At 38.6% G+C, this 16,031-nt stretch overlaps 1 protein-coding gene across 1 annotated transcript in view; it reads right to left on the bottom strand.

The window, feature by feature from the left end:
* Positions 1–14,347, bottom strand: part of LOC105227829 (serine-rich adhesin for platelets) — a 77,330-nt gene extending 62,983 nt beyond the window's left edge. The window contains exon 1 of the mRNA XM_049458304.1: positions 14,197–14,347. The gene's annotated coding sequence lies outside the window, so the exon portion shown is untranslated. The remainder of the gene's footprint in view (positions 1–14,196) is intronic.
* Positions 14,348–16,031: the final 1,684 nt, after the last annotated feature.

The following is a 16,031-nucleotide window of genomic DNA, read 5'->3' on the forward strand; positions in this document are numbered from 1 at the left end:
GCATCCATTAAGATAGCAGTATATTTATTGTCTCGGAGTGCAGCCTTCTTCAAAGAAGTGGCCATCCGCTCAGATAGTAAGGCGGCGATTCTGGCTTAGAACTCTTAGCAGTACCTAACCTAGCTATCAATAGCATCGAGAGTCTTTGTGATAATACTGGTATGGGTCTCACGCCACAGCGGAATGGCCGGAAATTGTAAAGCTAATGAGGTAGCAAGAAAAGGCATCCTAAAATCGCAATCATCGCGGGAACTTAGCCAGCGCTGGACCACCATCGGAGCATGCGCTGTCGCAAAAAGAATGAAAATTAAATGCCCGTGCAAATTTATATTGGCTACTAAGCGTTTTGTCAATTTATAAGTTCGAACAGAAGAGTTCTTTTACATGGCTTCACAAATGACTACATATTATTTAAATTCCACTTGAAATATTACATTAAATATATGAATTCAAGAGCGACGCGGAGTTCAAAACAATTTGTGTTTTACGAGTATTCATAGTGTGTCAAGTTCAATTGTACGCCGCCAGAGAGTTGAAAGATCATGCGGTGATAAGCGTTATGCACTTGAAAATCATATTTTCACATAGACACTGAAGACATTTCGTCAATTTCGTGCATTATTAATGTCTTTCTTTATTGTAATTTTTGTAGCGCAATACTACAAAACTGGCGCTACGCAGAAACGATGCTTTTGATTTCACATGTGTTCTTCACAACTGAAATGAATGCATGTGTTCCTCAAGACTGTAATGAAACGCACTTTTTTAAGAAATTTACAATAAATGGAAACGCACAAGCTAATCAAGGAGCTCCCTCCTTCCGTTGAGCCTTGCTCACCAATCACGCGCTCATGCTACGTTCTCAAGCCAGGAGAAAGGCCACTTGAAAGGGTTACTTCGCCATACGGCTACCCACTGTGTCACAGGCACTTTTCCGCCTCGAGATTACCTTTAACGGGTTATCAAACAATGCAAAGGAAAGGCAATAACAATGGCACCGCGCAACTTCCGCCGAACAATGCGATGAGCCCGCGGAAAGAAAATTACGCTGGAAATGCATTTTCACAATAAATTTTATGATTTTAATTCAAAATCAGAAACAAAAAACTCCAGGAAAGTGCAAAGTTCAAGCAAGCAAGCGGCATATAGCTAAGCGTCGAACAAAAGGAGTTGAACCTCCATTGTGAGGCACAAACGAGTTCAAAGTGTTTTCCCTATTTAGTGTGCTTTATTAGATAGCAAAGAAATGAAAAATTGAATTGACGCAAAATAATGATAATTTCGGCGAAATTGAAAAAGTAGAAAATAAAAGAAATGTAAAGAAAGCAAACAAGTTGCTAGTTGCCGGCAATGGGGAGGCGCATTCACCCTAATGATTGTTTTCACAAGGGAATTGAGGCGCCGCTGACAGCAAGGCGACTGCCGTTGGTGGTGACGTAATGTTATAAGTTCAAGCCAGTAGCCTGGTTGAGTTTGGGTTAGCAATGCCGCTGCAAGGACGCGACACACATGTCAATTGTTTGCCACCTTTTTGTGTGCACATTTCAACTGCTGACAATCAAATACTTTTTTCCATTGTCATTCAAGCGCTTTTCGTCAGGAAAAGGTAGACTTTTTTTCGTTGGTTAAACCCATTTAAAAGCGGAAATTGTATTGCATTTTAAGTTGGAAACCAACGCTAAATAGTTTTAGTGGAAAATTGTCGCTTACGACGCTGCGCAATTCAACTACGCATTTTCCGATTTTCCTTCAATTTTTTTACATTTTTTTTTTTACATTTTTTCATATTTTTGTTTGTGATGAGTTTATCTTTTATTTGCAGCTAAACAATCACTTCACTTAACCGTGGAAATGCGTAAAATTCACCGCTGTCCCAAATGTCCCGTTGCGGCAATTTTAAATATCCTTTGGGAAATCCTTCAATTAGTCGCTTTGTACTCGTATATGTAAGGGGTTCGTAAGTAGGGGTCCGAAACCGGAATGTAAACAAGTCATAAAAGTGCAAATTGCTCGCAGGCAAATATTTGTTTATTATACTATATTATATTATATAGGTATTCTAGGTTTATGTCTCAGTTGTTTGTTTAGTCTGCTACTATTTACCAAATAAACTAAAAAGTCGTCTTTTTAATGAGCAAAAATGCAAAAAAGAAAGGTTTGTGCCTCTCAGGAAAAGGGTAGATCTGGCAAATAAACTAATTTAATAGTTATTTACATAATTGAAAACTAAGCTTCTGGTTTATGCTTGTAACAAATTGGTATTATTTGGAGTCGGCAAGTTGAAGTCAACAATCACAAACTGTTTGGCAAGCAATGAGAAGTGTGTTAGGAGGATGAGTAAGTAGGAATGTTGCCACCATTGGCTCAATTAGGACAATTAGAGGACCTTATAATCTTCCTACTCGATTTCATTACAGCGCTCATATCATTTGCTGTCTCACTTATGCTTTTTGTGGACAACCATTCAAGGTTTGGTGCCTGATGGGGGGCTTCAAGTGGTTTGTGTCGGGTTTATGATAGAGCTGAATATTGACATAAGTATTTATATAATCTAGCTACCTCCGTCACGGATTCGCCTAAAGAGGCTCCTTGCTTCGCCAACGCGTCTGCATTTTCATTGCCCGACCAAAAACTTAAATTATGAACAAGTGATAGTGACCTGCCTGTGAGCTTTCAAGCGTTCATGCAGTGCTGGAAGAAATCTGTGCAGTCAATAAAGCCAGCAATCTCGCATGGCTATCCGTGCATATGGTTGCTTTCTGTATGCTCCCGTAGTTAGTCAAAAGAATAACACAGGTCTTCTCCATATCCAGTACTTCCGTCTGATAGATGCTGGCGGATTTTGATAGGCGGATAGAAAGTGGGATGTCAGGATCATTGGGGATCATTCGAAAGTTAAGGCGCTCTTTGAGTCGATCTTAGGACCCGTCGTTAATATACTACATAGTATAAAGGTAGGTTATAGTGTGAGCTGAAGTATTCTTTTTGCGAACTTAATATCTAATTTAGTACTTCATCTAGCCTCTTGAACTACGAAACTCCTAGATGTCTAATTCGAGTTCTAGATAATGTTGCACAGAATCATAGGAAATGTTCCAATGTCTGTCTCATGCCGAATTCCATGCACTTTCTGCATCATCACCTCTGCCCATCCGGCTCACATGTGATGCTAGTAGATTGTAATGCTAGTAGATTTTCCATGGCACTATAGACCTAAGGTCGCGGTGCATTCCTCATTTAATAATCTAGTAGATTGTGACCTGTCATTAGTCCAACAACCGTCCTGTAGTCTTTTCGAGAGTAAAAAGTATGCGTGTTTTCCTTCAGTATTCTTGTACTTGATCTTGGCTTAGCTGCATATTCCTAAGGCATTCCATCTCGCCCTGATCCCTCTGTCAGCCCCTTTCGGAAATTTATTTTTTTATAGTCGGAAGTCACTAACCGTATTTCCTGTACCGTTTCAGTAGCCAGACGGATGGTATTTTTGGCAATATCATCAACTATTTTGTTTCCAGGAATTTCTTTGTGGCCTGAAATCCATCATAAACGAGATCGCTTTGTGAACACGACTTTAACTGCATACCGCCCTCTTTCTGAGCTCACTTTCTGTCGTAAACCAACGTGAGATTATTGCCTTAATTGCCGCCTGGCGATCGAAATATGCATACATACATATATTGAACTATGAAGCTCCTGATCTTCTTTATGTTATTTCTGCGTTGTTAGCTATCTCAGCTGCTTTCTGACCGTAAAGACTTCCGCTTGAAAGCTGCTGCAGTATTACGGAAGCTTCAAGAAACAAGTGTAAATGAATGTGCGTATAAAAAAGACTGCGGAACTGAGTTCTAAAAAGCTCTTGTAACATCGCCGACTTCTGAGTCTACTCTACACAACTGAAAGATTCAACATTTTAATAATGACATCCTAAGTTTTTAAGTTTCTGTAACAAAAACAACTATAACGATTTTATTTTTGTTAGATGACTCTTATTTTGCATCTTTGCTATCTATCCTGAACATATAGTTACCTACATATATTCAAGCATGAAGTCATTGAGATTTGTCATCAATCTTATCCCCTCATAAGTCCGTAAACTTCCTACAAAGCTTTGCTGCTATCCATTTTTACGTAAGTAAGTATATTGCGCCGCTTGCTACAAAAGTTCATTAGCACCTCAAACAAATTGTTCTTATGCAATCAGAAATAAATGTTCTGTCAGAAACAAGGCAGACGCTTCAGGAAAAAAGTCTTTTCACAACAGCGTCTTCTGAAAATTAGCATTTTACTGAAGTTAACTTCAGCATTTATGCAAAATAAGTCCAAAAACACGTCGTTATCCAACATTCCGGACGATACTCTTGTTTTATGCGTTTTTCTCACGTTGAGCGAAATGTCGCAAATGCGCCGGATCAATGTGTCGCGTTAAGTCGATATTTTAATTCATTTTGTTTCATATGAATGTTTAAGGTTTTTCTTTCTTATTTTTGTGTTTGTGTTTCCCTTAGCATATTTGCAATTTCAATTGGCACATCTTTAATTTAAGCAACGCAGAAATAAATTGACTTTCTTGTGAAAAGGATGAGCCAATGCGACGTTGTTATGTACGTCGAATTGAATTGGAAATATCTGACGATGGTTACAACACGCTTTGAGGATATGTTATCGTAGAAAGCAACAATAAAAAATTAGTAGTTCAATCGGTTATAGAACTTTCTTGTGATCGAGTTATGAAAGCAGGAAAAATTTCCTTAAACTTGGATTATATTGAATTGTTGCTTTGTTTACTGTCCGAAGTCTAACATCGTGAGCGTTGGGTACACGAAAAATAACCCAGAAGATCTCGTTCATTTTCTAAAGCTCTTATACTTCTTTGGCACTGCAATCGTGGGTCGGTCTAAACCGAGAACACAAAATTTCGACAGTTACATCTATCCTTTGCGACATCCCAAGTGCAGAAAGATCGCTAAGCACTTGGTCCTGCCATTGCTTCCTTTGTCCATCCACGGGTCTCGAGTTGAATAAGCCTTTCGTTGGAGCATATTCCATGCAAACGACATGACCTCAAAAGGGCATTCGTTGGAGTTTAATGCGCTTAACTATATCCATGACGCCGTAAGATCGTCATCGCTCTCTCGGATATTGCGAAGAACAGTTCTTGAATGCTTTCTTATCATTGGCAAGAGTAACTCTACGTTTAACCTTCAGAGTTAGATTATTGATGGAATTTATGCCGGTTCCGAGATATACAAAGTCCTAACTTTTTCAAATGTAGTCACCAACAGTGACGTAGTTCCGAAGACGCGAGGAATTTTTTGAATGTAGCCTCCAGATCCTTCGTCTTGCCCCCGTTTATCACAACATTTTTTCTAAGCTGCGCTGATGGATCTGTTGTTACGATGCCAATATCATTTTCGTACTCCAGTCTTACTCGTATAATACTTTTCGAGTGGACAGTTTCACGGCAGTTCAGATTATCGCCACATATCGTTTTTTTAGGCAATCACCTTGTCTAAAACATCGTCTGGTATCGAAGAGGTCCTTCCCGATTTTGACGAAGTTGATAGTTGTGTTCAAAGTAATTCTGCATAACGGGTTTCGCAGGAATATGAAATTTACAAAAAGGGGATGGGTGTCGATTTGTGTATCAAGGATCTTCTCCTCGATCTGAAGTATTTTCTAAATCTGGTCTGTGTTGGTTTTGGCTTCGTCCAAGTGGTCATAGAATTTCTCTTTGGTATTTTGTGCGCAAATGCACAATGGATGATTCTGAAGAAAAGGTAGCCAAGCCTCCGACCAAACATAAATACTACTTAAAAAAGCTTCTAAAAAGCTCACGTTCATTTCCTAAAGCTCATGTGCATTATTAAATGGTGTTCCTTTTCTCAGTAATAACAATCAGTTTGTCTAATTATTTAGTGGATTCCTTTAAATTAGACCTTTTCTCTCTCATATTAAAGTCAAAGATGTTTTTTTGAGGAGATGTTCTTTGAGGGACAGCAATTAAAGAGATTACCACAGATCTTATGAATTTCTTGTTGACTCGACTGTCGTGGGAAGGGCCTTCTTAATGATTATCGCTAATGATACTAATTCTCGTAGCACTGCCGAGGTCTTATAGACTTCTAAATACTTAAGGGTTTCACTAAAAGTAATTCGAGAGGAGGAAGATCGAAATTCATAGCTATAGGTTGCTGAGTTCACAGGTTACAGAAATTTCATTCGGTAAGTTGAAAACAAAATAGGATCAAATAAAGAAATATTATTTCAAAAACTAATGAGCTTGACAGCTCAGTGAGAATTCAAGGAAGAAGCTCATTAGACACAATCGAAACTAATATATATGTATATTTAATTTTCGAATAAAGTTACAAGATCCACCTGCACAAATATTCACAGAAATACTATTTTGCACTGCTTTAATAGTAGAACGTGCAATTCCGACAAAACGGATTTTTTCAAAAAAAGACTTCAGCAGCACCTGCACATCAATTCAAGGTAATTCTCCACAGCTGTACGAGCTACAATGTAAACGTATGCAGACAGTATACAAAATGAGACGTCCGAAACAATAGCTCCAATTTTCTTCCGCTCCACACCCACCAACATCCTCAGCCGCTAAACTACTTCCACCACACTACCGAAGCTGCGGTCGTTCAAAGAAAGACACTCGTTAGCTAAAAGTGGCGCAAACACATTATACATATGACTTAAGGTCAAGTCAACTGAAGCTCGCGCACATCGTCCGTCCATTTAGCTACAAGTTTAACTGTATGCTGTGCTAACGCGCCGAAAAATTGTCAATTTTGCATTGGTGCTTGGCTTGGTTTACATTGTCGTTTTGTATCCGATTGTAGAAACTTGTTTTTTGCTTCTTTTTTGTGGCGTTTTTTGTTTGTTTGCTGCTAACGCGCTCTTGAAGACGTTTGGACCGCTGCTAATGACAGAATTGCAACATCGCCACAGCTGTGCCAACTTCGTATAGTACATACATACATATGTACATATGTGTTTACTGGTAATTTGCTGCTTCAGCACCCGCTCCACCTAGCTGAAGCGCAGCTTTTTGTTTGGCTTCACTCACGCTGTCTGCGTCTGCCTTCGTTTCAATATTTAGCGTAGCGTATGTAGTTTTTCAGCGTTTCAGCTAGTGATCTCAAATCACTTCTCATCTAAACTCGTCGACGTAATCTCAATTTTTTCTTGCATTCGCGTTTTTTGATAATTGTTGCTTTTCATCTCGTTTCAAGCGTTGTGTGATTGCTCTTCGCTGCCAGCTGTTATTGCCATTGTTGTTGTTGCAGTTTAACATTGAACTGCGGCCGCGCCAACGACGGCTACATTGTAATTTCATCGCATTGCATTGCATTAGTTTTGAGGTTTCTAGCGCAATGTTGCACCCAAAGCGGTTGCTGTTGGTCTTCGGTCTTCGGTCTTGCCTGTGGCTTTGGTTAAATTCCGTGCAAGTCTTTCAAAGACTTTGCCAAGCGTTTCAGTTGTGCGTGGTGCGCGTACTGGCGTTACTTCGCAGGCAGCGCCAGTCGATCGTTACGGCAGAGGCCGTATTTAATCTTTTACAAATTGTTTGATCGCTGCTGCTGTTTATGGAATTCATTGCTGAGGTTGTTGCTGTTGGCCAAAAGCAGCTTAGCGCTTGTTGTTGCTACTTATTGCAGTCGTGCTCGACTCGTAGTCGTTGACCATGACAAGCAACAGCAATTATGCCAATTCTTGAAGTACGATTTTTACAAAGACCGAATTTTATCGGCATGAGAATCAAAGTGCATAAATTGCAGGCAACATAAAAATGCGAAGTCGGCTTATGAGATATCGCATCGGCAGTAAACGAGAAGTAATTGCACATACTTTGTAATTAAGTATAATTAATCTTTTGTAGGTGAAAAACATAAGTATGTTTGCAGATTAGGCGATGATTTACTTTGAAAATCGAAATTTCGAACATGAAACAAATTAACTTCGACTCTACCGAAGCTATAATAGTATTCACAGATGCATTTTTTTATAGAAAAAGGTTAAGTTCGGTTAGTCTCATGGGCTGATGAGCCACGCGTAGACCATGTTTGGTTCTTTGCGATGCCAGTTAGACTTTCATTACGAAGTCCATGAAGTTTCTTTAGGATGCCTGCGAATTTCAGCATACTCTGTGGCCGCACCGGGGATACCTCTTCCCGTTATAAACTCATTCCACTCATAGTGTGGAACTCGTATATGCTTAAAGTGGAGCCAAGGTGGGATAAATGCACAAAAGATGCTCCATTGTTTTTCAGGTGCCTTGCTCTTCACATTTCCTGCAGTCTTCTCGATCTGTCAGCCCACCTGTCTTGTCGATGCGGGACAAATGGACAAAATATACTCCAATCTTTCCCTGGCCCCTTTGCTCTCCACATTTTCTGTAGTCTTTTCGATCTGTCAGCCCCACAGGACTATGACCAGTAAATATTACAATCTTGTTTCTAAAGTCCATTCGATGGAGTGCCAGTAAGATCTTTATATATGTACATATTTCTAATCTACCGTGATGTCTCATTATGAATATTAAAACACATCACATCTCGACATAAGAGTCACTTAAGAATTAGCCGGGCACGCCGCCTGCGGTTCTTTTATAGAACCTGCTGACTTTCTCATGACTTTTAAATCAAATCACTTTGAGGGGCGAGAGCATAGGCCAGGAGCGGTGCCTGCTTTTCTTTTACAGAGCCACATGACAGACAGTTTTCCTGGAAGTCACCTCATGACTTTTCAATCACATCCCACCTCGATATAAGAGTCACTTAAGCACTGGCCAGGTACGTTATCTGCTGTTCCTTTATAGATCCAACTGGTAGTCAGCTTCGTGTGAGATCACTTCTTGACATTTAAATGGGATCACATCGAATGAGAGAGGGAGAAAACCCCTAGTTTGGCCGAGCTTACGCACATTCGGCATTTCTGGCCTTGCAACTCCCTCATCCACATTGTGCTTCCACAGCAGTTTGCTGTCCAAACCTACCACAAGCTATTTGGAGAGACCTTTGAAAGAGCGTTGTGTTCCATTTATTGAAGAAAACCTTCATGGAGTGATTCTGTACTTTCTAGCGAAAGCAAGCTGATCCATTTTATGGATATTTAACGCCAGACTTTCAGCTTGCGTTGTCCAATTCTGTACGGTATTGAAAGTGGTGGTCATAAAACCAATCCAGCCAGAAATTTTTAGACTCCGGTTTACAACATTATTACAATTTAATCACAGAAAATACCAGTGCCTTCAATTATATTACTTTAAGTGATTTTCCGAACTGCAATTTCCCGGAAATTTGTAATTCTGCCTGTTTTCTGTACGATTTACATACAGTTACAATGTAAAAAAGACAGCTACATAACTGAGAGTACTTCCGAGAATAAGATGTCCATTGACTTACATAAGTTTTTCAAACTTAGCCGCATGTCTAAAGGAAACGCAACCATTGAAGTCACATTGTCAAGCCGCGTGTTACTCTTGGCTGTTCATTGCTCCCCTTACAACACTTCAATGCTTTGCCGGTAGTCCAATAGTACACGCGTCTGTGAGCGAACGCAGAAAAATTAGCTAACCAAAATTTATCTGAAATTTCACTAAACTCTTGTGGATGTCGGTTGCCACTCTTAGCGCCAAGTTTACTGACCTATTATGAAAGTCGTGTGGAAAACTCCGTACAACGTAAACAATGTATGCCACTAAAAACGAATAACTTAAAATGACGACATGCATGTGTGTTACATACCCACATTCAATTGCCATAATAGCTATTGGAGCGGTTGCTGCTGACTTCCGCAATAAAACGCAATACTCTCACTTACAGCAACAGACATTGCACACGAGTTGTTGTTGCAGTGAAAACAATAACAATGTAGATTGCTGAAATGGTATTAATGAAGATCTAGAGCCCGTTGCGGTCCGCGTAAAAGCTGTATTGAGACTGGGCACGATTGCTATAAGGATTGATGTTTATCATCTCTTCTAAACTTCTTTATTCCCTTCCCTCCGACATGTGCGCGGTCCTTTCCATTATACACCGCCGTCATTGGACTGATGAGTTTTATGGTAAACTAATATCTGAAGTATGATAGTTTTAGTTGGGTCCAGGGGTAGTCTTCGATTACGTCCAAGGTTACTGAGTACTGATTGCCACCATACCACTGGAACTAAAGCGAAATCGGAGGACAGCAAACGCGAATACCTCAGAATGCAGTGTACCTCAATCATCTAAGCTACAACAAGCAACCATAGGCTTTTTCTTCAAAACAGTGCTTCCTGGGTTTCTTACAGCAAATGTCAAGGGGGATTCTAACCCCAGCATCAAGATACGTAGAATTAAAAGAGAATACATTGTGGATCTTGTAGATATGACGGGAGAGTCTCAGTCTTGACCCTCAGATTCGAGGAAAAGTAAAATTGGAGGTAGTCGTGAACATCTTCAATGTTTCTTTGCATCTTTGGGATCGCATCTGGCTTCCTACTCAGCCATAACGGCTAGCGTGGTTACCGCAGCGTGAAGTCAATCTTGATCCTCTAAGCGGTAAAAACCAACAATAAGCTTTTGCTTACAAAAGATGAGTTCTTGGGGTTCTTTCAGCGAATTCCAGAAGGAATGACCTTTGCCAAAATTGGAGAATGTCCTGAACGTCTTGAATCCTCCTTTGTATCATCGAGATGGCATTTGATTTCTGTCTTGATCCTCTAAGCGTTAACAAACAACCATAACCTTAGGCGTCAAAAGGATGGTTATTGAGGTTCTTCCTACAAATTATAGGGGTATTGGCCCTCAGCTTCAGTTGGAAACATGGTAGAGAGATTGTGAATATTGTGTATATGTCAATGGACTCTCATTACTCTCGAACATTATTAGAATTCGTACGGATTTCTTTAGTATAACTGCATGAAACTTCATTCCTCTTCAAGCCTCCCATAAATATTTAAAAACATTCAAACACACCGCTGTTTGTGGTTTTCATCATTAGCCATTGCTCTCAAGCGTATAAAGAAAGTTGGCGAAGAAAGTTGCAGAGCGTTTGATGCAACCAAGCAACAGTATTATATGTAAATGCATGTATAGTAAATGTGTATATATGTACGCGTCTGTATGGGTGCTGCTTGAACAAGGAAAAGCTACCGCAAAACTCGTTGCTGTGCAATAAATAATTGGCCAAGCAATGTGGATAATAGTTGCACACAGCGAGTATTGCACAAACCCGGTAGCGACTGGCTAATCAAAGCAAGTCGGGTCGTCAAGCAATTATTCACTTTCATGCGGCAATTACAAAGATAAACGTACATAAGTATGTATTTATTAGTTTTAATGAATTGAAGCCAGCAAAATGTGTTATTCGGAATCATCGATTTATTGTTTTTCAAAATATTCTCCATTAAGTTCCATTGACATCACCGTTAGACTTTTTTCTGTGAGGATAGGTAAAGTCTAAAATCTATGCGGACAATTCCGCTTCGATTCAGGCCTAGCCGCAAGCATCACGCGTGTCATTCGGGTTATCAGTCGTAATTCTCGAACGAGTCATCAAAGATTTCACTCAGCGGATGGACTATCTGAGACGTAGCAGCGGCCAACAGTTGAAAGAGATAATCTGCAAAAAATACTTACATATGTGCTCTTTCGAATGATAATAAACATTCCCCATTAAATTTGAAGTTTCTGTGGTTTTTTCTATTAAAAAGTAGGGAACTTCAAAATCGATCACCCTTTATAACATTAGAAATGTCAAACTTTGCGATTAGTTTGTGAGTTACCTCTTAGTAGCACTAGGGTGGCCAAATCTTGAAATACAAAAGGCAACCCACGTATTAACCAGACTAAAAAATAACTAAGATCAACTCTCGTAGCCATTTTAGCAGCCGGCCACTCAGGTGATTCACCTCAGACATAATTCACGGTACTTAAATTGCTGGGCTTTCCTCCTAACCAAGCAACTAATATTTGTAGCCCTGCTGTTATAGCCACTAAGCGTGCATTGAACTGCTGCAACGACTAGCAATACATTTCTATTAAAAAACGCTTGCCGTTGAAAGCATAAATTTTCACTTTCGCCATTGCGCAGCCGCAATAAAAACCAACTACTACATAATTCGACTTAGTGGAGCCAGCTGCAGTGAACGTGAAAAACTCTTCCGCAAATCACTGCAGCGCTGTAGAAATTTTTTATTACAAGTGTATGCATGTATGTGTGTGTGTGTATTAACTTTGGGATTACAATTAATGTTGTTTGCTCGATTACTTGGCTAGTTGGTTGGTTGGTTAGTTGGCTCTCTACCGTTTGCGCACGGAGGTCTTTGAACTACATATGTTGATTATGTGACGTTGCTGCTGTACGCATGCGCGGCAGCCGCAAAACGTCAACGCGACTACTACCAATGCTACACTATGCTACTATACTCTATTAGTGCATATGTATGTATGTATGCTATGTTGACTCTTTCGTTGCGGAAATGTTGTAATCGAGAGAAATGTGAAAGTTTTGTGTTTTTCACTTTTTAATTTCGTATTTTTATGTTTGTTTTTTTGGTTTTGTTTTTGCATAAACGTCATGCGCGTACAACCAGTATGCTGTCATTACGAAATCAAATGAAACGAAAAGCAATTGTAGTTATTGCTTTGCAGCAAAATGTGGCGTTTAGGACACATATGTATGTATGTAAGCGAAGTGGTTTCGCATATAAAAAGAAAAATGTAGTTTAATTCATAAATTTTAATTAATTTCATAATTAATGCAGTATTTATGCTCTGAGCAGCGGAGTCGATATAATCATGTTCGCCTGTCTGTATAAGGTACATACATATATGCACACTAGTCCCTCAGTTTTTGAGTTATGTGTATGAAATTTTGCATACATCCGTTTTTAACCAAGGAGCTGCTTATTTGTCGGAATCGGCATTATCGGATCACTATAGCATATAGCTGTCATACAAACTGATCGTTCAAAAACAAGTTCTTGTATGGAAAACTTTTTTATTTGACAATGTATCTTCACCAAATTTGGTTTAAAGTATTGTTTGAGACAAAGCTATAATCTCAGAAGAAATTGTTCAGATCGAACCAATATAGCGTATAGCTGCCATACAAACTGATCGTTCAAAAACAAGTTTTTGTATGGAAAACTTTTTTATTTGACAATGTATCTTCATTAAATTCGGCATGAACTATTGCTTAAGGCAAAGCTATTAACTGTGAAGAAATTGTTCAGATCGAACCAATATAACGTATAGCTCTCATACAAACTGATCGTTCAAAAACAATTTTATGTATGGAAAACTTTTGTATTTAAAAAGATATCTTCACCGGATTTGGTACAAAGTATTATATCAGGCAAAGCTACAATCTCCAAAGAAATTGTGCAGATCGCACCACTATAGCATATAGCTGCCATAGTAACTACCTATTCAAAATCGGGTTAAAGTTTATTTCATATACTTTTATGCTATAAAAAACACACAGCTGTCACGCTTACTATAACTTTAGTGTAGCAGAAGTTAAACTTTTTTTATCAACTACTTTGTCTACTTGTTGTTTTACTCAACGCTTCACTATGTGCTTAGCCTTAGCAGTAACTTGTTAATTATGAATGCAATATGTAATATAAAATTTATATTTATTATAATTAATAATACATAAGTATGTACTTTACGTTATCAATAGCGGATTTCAAAACAAGAATTTACTATGAATAAGCAGGAAAGTTAGGTTTTACGCTTATCACTGCTCAGCGCATTTGAAAGCGGAAAATACGTATTTATTAAGTATTTATTAATTGAAAGAAAAATTCCAAAACTCCGCAGGCCTAGTATAAAGCGATAAGCAGCGCTACGAGCTTTGCTTACGCAAATAATATAAAATAAATAATAAAAGTTTTAATAGAAAAGTAAATAAAAGCAGTAATTGCATAAGACAAACTCTTTGCGTTCTCATGAATACGTGCTAAATATCAGTTGGCACAACAATACTATATGACGTGCCTATATTCATGCTTGCAATTAGAAAAAATACGTCTACATATGTATATCATACACGACGACAACTGGCACGCAATTCGCAGATAAAAAAAGCGAAAAAGATTAGCGAAAAAATTTATTATTTACAAAATAAGCGAAATTTGTTTATCTTTTTTCTAATTGCAAGTCAAAGTTTATTATTTTTTTTCACACTTACCGCTCAATAAACACATTATTGTTGTTGTCTTGATTATTGCGTTTTGTGTCGATGCTTGTACTCATTGGCGTGTATGAAAATTTCTCCACTTTAACGCCTGTTTGTTTACTCCAGCAAGACGCACATTTGCACACATACACAGGCATCCATATGTTGATATGTGTTGGTTAATATTCATTCACAAAATTTGTTGTTTACTATTTCGCTTGTTGATCGTGATTATTGTGACGTTCCACAAATCACCAATAACAGGAACTCTTACAGTGGCTGACTCAACATTGATTAAAGTTAGGCAGCGGAAGAAGTTAAAACAACATTAACGTATTTACATATACTACGAGTATATGTAAGTAAGTATGAATGAACTTCCGATATTATTGTTGCATTTGAAAAACAACAACACGGTACGATTTTTTACATGCAGTCCGTAGAATACCGCACAGTTTTTTGAAAAAAAAAATAAGGTGAACCACATATGTAAGTCATAAATCACGATTTAGGAACTGATATCATACAGGAATCTGTTGTATAAGTAATTACATATGTACTATATATAGTATATGTACATATGTATGTATATTGCGGAAGACTGTAGGACCTTTTTGATGGACAAAGTCGAAAAAACACGTCTGCTATAGAAAGAGCTCCCTAAAGATCAGTCGTTGTAGCCCGGACACCCAAAAAATGGTGAAATACGAACGGAGAATATTGTGAAATGGGTTGCTTCTTAGGGCACAATAGACCTAAGGTCGCGTTGGGATCCTTGTCTATTTATCTTTGGGTTGCTTTTCGCATGAGGTGAGCAAAATTGTCCGAAAAACTGGAAAGATAACAGATGATCCAAGTAGAGCTAAATTATGATCAACATAATCAGCCTACTGAGTGTACTCTTGGCAACACCATCACCCATCTTGAGATCTAGCATTCATTATTGGATAATATTCGACCGAATAGACCAAACGTCCAGCACGCAGTAAAGAAAATATAGCAGCCGTAGCTGAGAGTGTACATGAAGACCGGGAAGAGTCGATACAGTGCCGTACGCAGCAACTCGGACAAACATATGGGGCTTTATGTATTTTATATTTGCAAGAACGACCTTCCCAAGCGATATCGCTTCGCTCTATGGACTCTTGAAAAGTTCCAAGAAGATCAGACGTTTTCGAACCAAATTTTGTTTAGCGATAAAGCCCATATCAGGCTCAATGGTATGGGTATGTAAACAAGAAAACTGCTGCATTTGGAATGAAAGCAGTCTAAAGAGATTCAAGAGGTGTCCAGAAGGAACAACGGTTTGGTGTGGTTTGTGAGCCGAGATCGTGTGGTATCACACCGTTGGACTTGTTCTTGTAAAGATATGTAAAGTCTAAAGTCTACAGGGACAATCCCGCTTCAATTCAAGCCTGGAGCATAACATCTCGCATGCCATTCGTCAGTTACCAGTCGAAATATTTGGAACGAGTCATTGAAAATTGGACTCAATGGATGGACCATCTGAGAAGTTGTCGCGGCCAGTATTTGAAAAAGGTAATCTTCAAAATATAAATGCCAAAAAATGTTCTTTCGAATAAAAATAAATAAATGCCCATTAAATTTGTAGTTCCTGTGTTTTTTCTTTAAAGAAGTGGGGAACCTCGCAGCGCAGATATCATAATTCTTAGCTTTTAACGCTTGAAACATTGTGTTGCTATTATTCTTTATACGCATTTACCTGAAACGAAAAAAGAATAAATATTACATTATTAGTGCTTTTTTAACGGTATATGACAATATAAAAATTTGTGACTTTAGAATCCTGCCCAATTGATATCTATAATACGAGTACCTAGAAGAGT

Source organism: Bactrocera dorsalis, chromosome 5 (genome assembly GCF_023373825.1).
Source record: "Bactrocera dorsalis isolate Fly_Bdor chromosome 5, ASM2337382v1, whole genome shotgun sequence".
Lineage (NCBI taxonomy): Eukaryota > Metazoa > Arthropoda > Insecta > Diptera > Tephritidae > Bactrocera > Bactrocera dorsalis.